The sequence below is a fragment of the Pristiophorus japonicus genome, chromosome 21, assembly GCF_044704955.1.
Source record: "Pristiophorus japonicus isolate sPriJap1 chromosome 21, sPriJap1.hap1, whole genome shotgun sequence".
NCBI lineage: Eukaryota > Metazoa > Chordata > Chondrichthyes > Pristiophoridae > Pristiophorus > Pristiophorus japonicus.
In genome coordinates, this window is record NC_091997.1 from 82,580,507 (window position 1) to 82,591,101 (window position 10,595).

A 10,595-nucleotide genomic window follows, 5' to 3' on the forward strand; every position below is an offset into this window, starting at 1 on the left:
GGAGGGAGGGGGAAATTGGGAGGAGGAGAGAGGGCAGTGAGCGCCCCCCCCCCCCTCCTCCCCGGGCAGTGAGCGCCCCCCCCCTCTCCCCGGGCAGTGAGCGCCCCTCCCCTCCCTTCCCCGGGCAGTGAGCGCCCCCCCTCCCCTCCCCTCCCCGGGCAGTGAGCGCCCCCCCTCCCCTCCCCACCCCGGGCAGTGAGCTCCCCCCCCCTTCCCCGGGCAGTGAGCGCCCCCCCCTCCCCTCCCCGGGCAGTGAGCGCCCCCCCCCTCCCCTCCCCGGACAGTGAGCGCCCCCCCCCCTCCCCTCCCCGGGCAGTGAGCGCCCTCCCTCCCCTCCCTGGGCAGTGAGCGCCCTCCCTCCCCTCCCTGAGCAGTGAGCGCCCTCCCTCCCCTCCCTGGGCAGTGAGCGCCCACCCTCCCCTCCCCGGGCAGTGAGCGCCCCCATCCCCTACCCGGGCAGTGAGCTTCCCCCCCCTCCCCTCCCCGGGCAGTGAGCCCCCACTCCTCTCCCTCCCTCCCCGGGCAGTGAGCTCCCCCCCCCCTCCCCGGGCAGTGAGCTCCCCCCCCCTCCCCGGGCAGTGAGCCCCCACTCCCCTCCCCTGCCTGGGCAGTGAGCTCCCCCCCCTCCCCTGCCCGGGCAGTGAGCTCCCCCCCCTCCCCTCCCCGGGCAGTGAGCGCCCCCCCCCCCTCCCTCCCGGGCAGTGAGCGCCCTCCCTCCCCTCCCTGGGCAGTGAGCGCCCTCCCTCCCCTCCCTGGGCAGTGAGCGCCCACCCTCCCCTCCCTGGGCAGTGAGCGCCCTCCCTGGGCAGTGAGCGCCCCCCTTCCCCCTCCACTCCCCGGGCAGTGAGCGCCCCCATCCCCTACCCGGGCAGTGAGCTTCCCCCCACCCCCTCCCCCTCCCCTCCCCTCCCCGGGCAGTGAGCTCCCCCCCCCCCCTCCCCTCCCCCTCCCCGGGCAGTGAGCTCCCCTCCCCCCCCTCCCCTCCCCTCCCCGGGCAGTGAGCTCCCCCCCCCCCCCTCCCCTCCCCTCCCCGGGCAGTGAGCTCCCCCCCCCCCCCTCCCCTCCCCTCCCCGGGCAGTGAGCTCCCCCCCCCCCCCTCCCCTCCCCTCCCCGGGCAGTGAGCTCCCCCCCCCTCCCCTCCCCTCCCCCCCCGGGCAGTGAGCCCCCACTCCCCTCCCCTGCCCGGGCAGTGAGCTCCCCTCCCCCCCCTCCCCTCCCCGGGTAGTGAGCTCCCCCCCCCCCCCTCCCCGGGCAGTGAGCTCCCCCCCCCCCTCCCCTCCCCTCCCCTCCCCTCCCCTCCCCGGGCAGTGAGCTCCCCTCCCCCCCTCCCCTCCCCTCCCCTCCCCGGGCAGTGAGCTCCCCTCTCCTCCCCTCCCCTCCCCTCCCCTCCCCGGGCAGTGAGCTTCCCCCCCTCCCCTCCCCTCCCCGGGCAGTGAGCGCCCACCCTCCCCTCCCCGGGCAGTGAGCGCCCACCCTCCCCTCCCCTCCCCGGGCAGTGAGGCGCCCACCCTCCCCTCCCCTCCCCTCCCCGGGCAGTGAGCGCCCACCCTCCCCTCCCTGGGCAGTGAGCGCCCACCCTCCCCTCCCCGGGCAGTGAGCGCCCACCCTCCCCTCCCCGGGCAGTGAGCGCCCACCCTCCCCTCCCCGGGCAGTGAGCGCCCACCCTCCCCTCCCCGGGCAGTGAGCGCCCCCCCCCCCCCCTCCCCTCCCCGGGCAGTGAGCGCCCCCCCCCCCTCCCCTCCCCGGGCAGTGAGCGCTCCCCTCCCCGGGCAGTGAGCGCCCCCCCCCCCCTCCCCTCCCCGGGCAGTGAGCGCCCCCCCCCCCCTCCCTCCCCGGGCAGTGAGCGCCCCACCTCCCCTCCCCTCCCTGGGCAGTGAGCGCCCCTCCTCTCCCTTGACACCAGGAGGAGATAGAGGGAGTGAAGGAGATAGAGGGAGAGAGATAGAGGAGAGTGTGAAGGAGGGAGAGGGAGAGGGAGAGGAGGAGGGAGAGAGGGAGAGGAGGAGGGAGGGAGGGAGGGAGAGGGGGAGAGAGGGAGGGAGATACAAGGGGAGAGAGGGAAAGAGAGAAGGAAAGAGATAGATAGAGAGGAGGGGCAGCACCGCACCTCAACCACGAATAAAATAAAACACCCCCTCCCTCGAAAGCCCCGCTTCTCCCTCCCGATCGCAGCAACAACAACGCACACACAAAAATGGCTCAAATAACATGCAGACTGCGCACCTTCCCTTCCGCTCCACTCTCCATTTGCAGCCGCTGTAATCCCGGCCACACACACACACAGCAATCTGTGGGAGGTGGGGGCACGGATTCTGGCCGCCCTGCTTCCCCCACCGCACCGTGTGCATTCTCCCTCTGCCTGCCTGTCGGTCTGTCCCGTCCCCCCACCCACCCACCCAAAACAGGGGCGGGGATCTGTCCCCCACTTTAAACCCCAGCCCTGGCTTCCCTCTCCCCCGTCCGCCACACACACACACAGACAGACAGAAATCCAACACTCCAGCCCTTATAGCGCACAGAATCACAATTGAAAGCAAAGACAGAGCGAGGGAGAGAAAAGGGCAAAGATTGCTCACCCAAAACTAGCAGCTGGGAGCTGAGCTCGGCTCCCGGGCAGCCCCGAGCTTCCAAGATGGAACTCCCTCCCTCCCCCCTCTTTTCATTGACACACAGGGCCCGGGAGGAGGCCGCGTCACCGCTTCAAACACAACCCCGCCAAAAGATCCATCCTCCAGCAGCCCACAGCCATTCCCCTTGCTCCCTCCCACCAGCCCAGGCTCTGCTGCAGCTGCATGGCCAAGATCCACACCCACAGCACTGCTTCACAGACAGACAGCATGGGAGAATCGCCTTTGATATATAAAAAAACAGACCACCAAAGCATGTTCCCCAAATTTGACAAAGGGAAGCACAGAGTCATAACCCCCTTTAAAACTCTAAAGGAGATGGTTAATTCACACCACGTGTTAGAATTACACTCCCAGGTTTGGTGGAAAGAAAAAGACTTGCATTTATATAGCACCTTTCACAACCTCAGGGCGTCCTAAAGCGCTTTTAGCCAATGTAATGTAGGAAACGCGGCAGCCGATTTGCGCACAGCAAGCTCCCGCAGACAGCGCTGTGATAATGACCAGATAATCTGTTTTAGTGATGTTGATTGAATTATATAGCGCCTTTCATGACCACCGGACACGCTTTACAGCCAATGAAGTACTTTTGGAGTGTACCATTGTTGGAATATGGGAAATGCGGCAACCAATTTGTGCACAGCAAGTTCCCACAAACCGCAATGTGATAATAACCAGATAATCTATTTTTTTATTGTAATGTATGCAATAAAAGTTCAAACTGAGTACTGTTTAACTAAACAAGGTACAACCTTGGCTCTGCTTTATTCAGGCCCAAAGTGCCTGACTCACAAAATGGCTGGCCTTTTATACCAGAGCAGCACCACGTGCGTGCTGCTCAGTGGCCTCCAACAATGACGCCATCTGGTGGCTACAAACAGCATGTACATACATGACATTTGTTATGGTGATTGAGGGATAAGTATTGGCCAGGACACCGGGGATAACTCCACTGCTCTTCTTCAAAATAGTGTCATGGGATCTTTTACGTCCACCTGAGAGCAGACGGGGCCTCAGTTAACATCTCATCCGAAAGACAGCACCTCCCTCAGCACTGCACTGGAGTGTCAGTCGAGATTTATGTGCTCAACTCTCTGGAGTGTGACTTGAACCAACAACCTTCTGACTCAGAGGTGAGTGTGCTACCCACTGAGCCACGGCTGACACAGAAGCACAAGGTGAGAGTTTCCCTGTATCATGTCAAATATTTATCCCTCAATCACTAAAAAACAGATTATCTGAAAGAAAGAAACACTTGCAGTTATTCGGCATCTTTCATGGTGACCACTGGATGTCCCCCAAAGCACTTTACAGCCAATTAAGTCATTTTGAAGTGTAGGAAATCTGTCCATTTATCTCACTGCTGTTTATGGGAGCTTGCTGTGCGCAAATTGGCTGCCGTGTTTTCCTACCTTACAACAGTGGCTTCACTTCAAGTGTCAGCTGTGACTCAGTGGGCAGCATCCTCGCCTCTGAGTCAGAAGGTTGTGGATTCAAGTCCCAGTCCAGGGACTTGAGCACATGACACTCCAGTGCAGTGCTGAGGGAGTGCTGCACTGCCGGAGATGCCATGTTTCCCATGAGACATTAAACCGAGGCCCTGTCTGCTTGCTCAGGTGGATGTAAAAATCCCATGGCACTATTTTGAAGAGCGGGGAAGTTCTCCGTGTCCTGGCCAATATTTATCCCTCAATCAACATAACAAAATCAGATTATCTGGTCAGTATCACATCGCTGTTTGTGGGAGCTTGCTGTGCGCAAACTGGGTGCCGCATTTCTCACATTACAACAGTGACTACACTCCAAAAAGTATTTAATTGGCTGTAAAACGCTTTAAGATATCCAGTGGTTGTGAAAGGCGCTATATAAATGCGTCTTTCTTTTTTTTAAACACTTTTTAAAAAGCACTTCATTGGCTGTAAAGCGCTTTGGGACGGCCTGAGGTGTTATATCAATGCATTGTTTTCTTTCTTCAGCACCAACGTTCCATTGCGGTCCCTACACTTTCAAATGACTTTCGAAATCGAGGAAGACTTGCTTCCACTCTAAAAGTGAGTTCTCAGGTGACTGAACGGTGCAATATTGGAATTACAGTCTCTGTCACAAGTGAAACAAACCGTCTTTGAAGGAAAGGGTGGGTGGGATTAGTTTGCCGCACACTCTTTCCGCTGTCCGCGCTTGGTTTCTGCATGCTCTCAGCGAAAAGACTCGAGGTGCTCAGCGCCCTCCCAGATGCACTTTCTCCACTTAGGGCGGTCTTTGGCCAGGGACTCCCAGGTGTCGGTGGGGATGTTGCATTTTATCAAGGAGGCTTTGAGGGTGTCCTTGAAACATTTCCTCTGCTCACCTGGGGCTCGCTTGCCGTGTTGGAGTTCAGAGTAGAGCGCTTGCTTTGGGAGTCTTGTGTCGGGCATGTGAACTATGTGGCCCGTCCAACGGAGCTGGTCGAGTGTGGTCAGTACTTCGATGCTGGGGATGTTGGCCTGATCGAGGATGCCAACGTTGGTGTGTCTGTCCTCCCAGGGGATTTGTCGGATCTTGCGGAGACATCGTTGGTGGTATTTCTCCAGCGATTTGAGATGTTTAAGCGTCTTGTATTGGCCTGTGATGCTTCATCATATGGGGTTGGCTGTGTACTCCAACAAGCAAATGAGTCGGGTAAACTACAACCTGTTGCGTATGCTTCGAGAAGTTTGTCAAAAGTGGAAAGAGCTTACAGCATGGTAGAGAAAGAAGCTTTGCAAAGCCTGTGTGTATGGGGTAAAAAAAATGCATCAGTACCTGTTTGGTCTGAACTTGAAATGGATCACAAGCCACTCATTTCATTGTTTTCGGAAAACAAAGGTATTAATACCAATGCATCGTCCCGCATTCAGAGGTGGGCATTGATGTTGTCTGCCTATGATTATGTTATTCGTCACAGACCGGGCACTGAGAATTGTGCCTTTGCCCACACCTGATATGGCAACGCCTCAACCTGCAGATCTACTGTTAGTAATGGAGGCTTTTGAGAGTGAAGGTACCCCTGTCACTGCTCAACAAGTTAAGATCTGGACCAGCCATGACCCTATTTTATCGGTTGTAAACGTTGTGTCCTCAGTGATGATTGGTCTGCAATACCCATGGAGATGTGTGATGAGACCAATCCTTACAACCGTCGCAAAGATGAACTGTCCATTCAGTCAGATTGTTTACTGTGGGGTAATCGTGTTGTTATGCCCAAGAAAGGCAGAGAAAAATTTCTACGTGAACTACATAGCACTCATCCTGGCATTGTCATGATGAAAGCCATTGCCAGGGCTCATGTTTGATGGCCTGGAATTGACTCTGATCTGGAATCATGTGTGTATCAGTGCAACACAGCTAAGTAAAGTACCAGTGGAATCTCTGCTGAGTCTTTGGCTGTGGCCATCTAAACAATGGTCGAGAATCCACATCGAAAGATGTTTTTTGTTGTGGTGGATGCATATTCAAAGTGGATAGAGTGTATTATTATGTCATCCAGTATGTCCACAGCTACCATTGAGAGCCTTCGTGTCATGATTGCGACTCATGATTTGCTTAACATTGTTGTGAGCGACAACGGATCTTGCTTCACAAGCCTGGAGTTTCAAGAGTTCATGAAACTCAATGGTATCAAACATGTGAGGTCAGCCCCATTCAAACCTGCTTCTAATGGTCAAGCAGAGCGTGCTGTTCAAACGATCAAGCAGAGCATGAAACGTGTGATTCAGGGATTCACTGCAGACTTGTTTGTCACGCATATTGCTTAGTTACAGGACAAGACCTCACATGCTTACCGGGGTCTCCCCTGCTGAACGACTGATGAAGAGAAATCTCAGGACCAAGCTCTGTCTTGTTCATCCCGATTTGAATGATCGTGTTGAAAACAGACATCAGAGTCAGCAATTGAATCATGATTGTGCTGCTGTAATGATCCGGTTTATGTACTGAGCTACGATCAAAGTCCAAAGTGGATCGCCGGTACTGTCACAGCCAAGGAGGGTAACAGATTGTTTATTGTCGTTCTCAAGAATGGGCAAACATGCAGGAAACATGTTGATCAAGTGAAACTGCGGCACACGGATGAATTGGAACCGCTTGAGGAATATGCCATCAGTGACCAACCAACCAACCAACCATTCATCAGAGGACTTTGCTGTCATTACCGAACCTGGACTTTCAGTCTCTGACATGGTCATTACCACTCCCATCAGATCGGTTACTCAGCCTCCAGTCATAACTGACTCAGAACGCTCGCCCAGAACTGGAGTTGAACGCGTGAGCGGAAAGCTCCAGACCGTCTTAATTTGTAAAGAGACTGATACTAAGATCTTGAAGGGGAATGTTGTTAAGTATTGATGCTTGGGGTCCCTAGACACCAGGGGGCACCACTGTCAGAGGTCATTGAGCTGTACGCGCATGTGTGCGGGTTCTGGTATATAAATGCTGGCACCATGTCTTGTAGTCATTTTGGGTGTGAATAAAGTGGACCTGAGTGAGTTTACAGTAACAAGTCTTTTGAATCATTATATACATAACACAGAACACAGCCTTAACCAACCAGAACACAGCCTTAACCAACCAGAACACAGCCTTAACTAACCAGAGAACAAGCTTAACCCACTAGAGCACTCAAAAATTTCCATACCATTGCTTTGAGCGATCAAGTTGAACTTTTCTTCCAGCTAAAAATTTGCAATTAAATATAACATTTATAACAAACCTATAAAAAGTGAAATAATTCTCAAAAAGGTAATCATTCTTACTTATAGAATTGTCTGTATGTTCATATCCCTGATAATCATGTTCTCTGAGGAGCCGACTCCAGGGTTGGAAGCCAGGCACTCACTTTACACTGACTCCGTGAACCTTTGTTATTCCTCACGGCTTTGCTGTCTGTTTCCACCCCCACCCACCACACCTCCCCCTCCCCCCCCACATTTTCCACCACCCATCTCCACACCACCACTCCCTCCCCCACACCAACACGCCCCCACACCCAGCGCTGGCCAAATCCAGCAACATATAGAGTGGGAGCAATTGGGAATCCAACACATGATCGTCCTCAATGATCAGTGGAAGACTAGTGAGCAGGAACATGGCATCCGAGGGGTTAAAGCCAGCTCAGGGGAACCGCTCGGACCTGAACTGTAAACAACAATGACACACAGGTTGTGGGTAAGAAAGAAGTGATGCACAAGCACACAGCAGGGCAGTAATCCACTGAACCTGAAAACGACTCATTTATCCCTATTCTCTGTTTTCTGTCCGTTAACCAATCCTCTACTCATGGCAATACATTACCTCCAATCCCATGAGCCCTTATTTTGTGTAATAACATTTTATGTGGCACCTTATCGAATGCCTTTTGGAAATCCAAGTATACTACATCTACTGGTTCCCCCTTATCTACCCTGCTAGTTACATCCTAAAAAATCTCCAATAAATTTGTCAAACACGATTTCCCTTTCATAAAACCATGTTGACTCTGCCTAATGATTCTCTAAGTGCCCTGATATCACTTCCTTAACAATGGATTCCAGCATTTTCCCAATGACTGATGTCAGGCTAACTGGCCTGTAACTCCCTGTTTTCTCTCTCCCTCCTTTTTTGAATAGCGGTGTTACATTTCCTACTAGTGGGGTGCCGCAAGGATCAGTGCCGGGGCCCCAGCTATTTACAAACTATATTAATGACCTAGATGAAGGGACCGAGTGTAATGGATCCAAGCTTGCTGAGGATACAAAGCTAGATGGGACAGTAAGCTGCGAGGAGAACACAAAGCGTCTGCAAAGGGATATAGATCGACTAAGTGAGTGGGCAGTAAGATGGCAGATGGAGTATAATGTAGGGAAATGTGAGGTTATTCACTTTGGTTGGTAGAATAGAAAAACAGAATATTTTTTAAATGTTTGAGAAACTTTTAAATGTTGGTCTTCAGAGAGATTTGGGTGTCCTTGTGCAAGAAACATGAAGTTAGCACGCAGGTACAGCCAGCAATAAGGAAGGCAAATGGCATGTTGTTTTTTATTGCAAGGGGGTTGGAGTATAAGAGTAAGGAAGTCTTGCTACAATTGTACAGGGCCTTGGTGGGACCACATCGGGGCCCAGGAGAGGCGAGGGCCCAGGGGCAGCACGGGCCAGCCCGCACTGCGATATGTGTGCGCACTAGGTCAGTGCAGCAGAGCTGGTCTCCAGTCGTCCTGGTTAACCCTTGCCACTGGATAAAGGCCTAGCTCTGTCAAGCCCGTGTGGTGGCTGGTGTGCAACGGTCACCACACATTAAAAAAATCCACGCACAGGCACCTTCCACCCCTTCAATATGTAGTTCGGGATCCGGAATATCAAGTCTTTGTACATGAAACACAAAAGGTGAGTATGCAGGTACAGCAAGTGATCAGGAAGGCAAATGGAATGTTGGCTTTTATTGCAAGGGGGATAGAGTATAAAAGCAGAGAAGTCCTGCTACAACTATACAGGGTATTGGTGAGGCCACACCTAGAGTACTGCGTACAGTTTTGGTCTCCGTATTTAAGGAAGGATATACTTGCATTGGAGGCTGTTCAGAGAAGGTTCACAAGGTTGATTCCGGAGATGAGGGGGTTGACTTATGAAGATAGGTTGAGTAGGTTGGGCCTATACTCATTGGAGTTCAGAAGAATGAGAGGTGATCTTATCAAAACATAGAAGATAATGAGGGGTCTCGACAAGGTGAATGCAGAGAGGATATTTCCACTCATAGGGTAAACTAAAACTAGGGGACATAGTCTCAGAATAAGGGGCCGCCCATTTAAAACTGAGATGAGGAGGAATTTCTTCTCTCAGAGGGTTGTAAATCTGTGGAATTCTCTGCCCCAGAGAGCTGTGGAGGCTGGGTCATTGAATATATTTAAGGTGGAGACAGACAGATATTTGAGCGATAAGGGAATAAAGGGTTATGGGGAGCGGGTAGGGAAGTGGAGGTGAGTCCATGATCTTATTAAATGGCGGAGCAGGCTCGAGGGGCCAGGTGGCCTACTCCTGCTCTATTTCTTATGTTCTTTTGTTCTTATGTTCTTATGTTCCTCATTGAAACACCTGTGAACGCATCCCTTTTTGGCGTGGAAGCAAGTCATCCTCGATACGAAGGACTGCCTATGATGATGAATCCACTGAAATAATTGCTCATATGAGGTACTAATCATAGATATAGACAACAGAGAAATTATATTAACCAGTGGTTGATAGCAGGGAGATTCTCCTGTTGGTAGCAGGGAGATTCAACCTGATTCCTCAGGTTGTCGCTAGAGTTCTCCTCAACCGTCTTCTGCCTGTGGCCGAGGAGTTCCTCCCGGAGTCATAGTGCGGATTTCGGGGAACAACGGACATGATCTTTGCAGCATGATAACTGCAGGAAAAATGCAGGGATCAGCGCCAGCCCTTATACATGGCCTTTTTCGATCTTACAAAGGCCTTGACACTGTCGACCGTGAGAGCTTATGGAGCGTCCTCCTCCGTTTTGGATGTCCCCAAAAGTTTGTCAACATCCTTCGCCTGCTCCACGATGACATGCAGGCCGTGATCCTTACCAGCGGATCCACTACAGACCTAGTCCATGTCCGGACCGGGGTCAAACAGATCTGCGTCATCGCTCCAACCCTCTTCTCAGTCTTCCTCACTGCCATGCTCCACTTCACTGCCAACAAGCTCCCCACTAGAGTGGAACTAAACTACAGAACCAGTGGGAAGCTGTTTAACCTGCGCTGCCTCCAGGCCAGGTCCAAGATCACCCCAACCTCTGTCGTTGAACTGCAGTGGAATTCTCTACCACAGAAAGTAGTTGAGGCCAATTCACTAAATATATTCAAAAGGGAGTTAGATGAAGTCCTTACTACTCGGGGGATCAAGGGTTATGGCGAGAAAGCAGGAAGGGGGTACTGAAGTTTCATGTTCAGCCATGAACTCATTGAATGGCGGTGCAGGCTA

At 53.1% G+C, this 10,595-nt stretch overlaps 1 protein-coding gene across 1 annotated transcript in view; it reads right to left on the minus strand.

Moving 5' to 3' along the window:
- sin3aa (SIN3 transcription regulator family member Aa) overlaps nt 1–2,647 on the minus strand; it is a 142,763-nt gene extending 140,116 nt beyond the window's left edge. The window contains exon 1 of the mRNA XM_070865133.1: nt 2,577–2,647. The gene's annotated coding sequence lies outside the window, so the exon portion shown is untranslated. The remainder of the gene's footprint in view (nt 1–2,576) is intronic.
- Between the last annotated feature and the right edge of the window lie 7,948 nt (nt 2,648–10,595).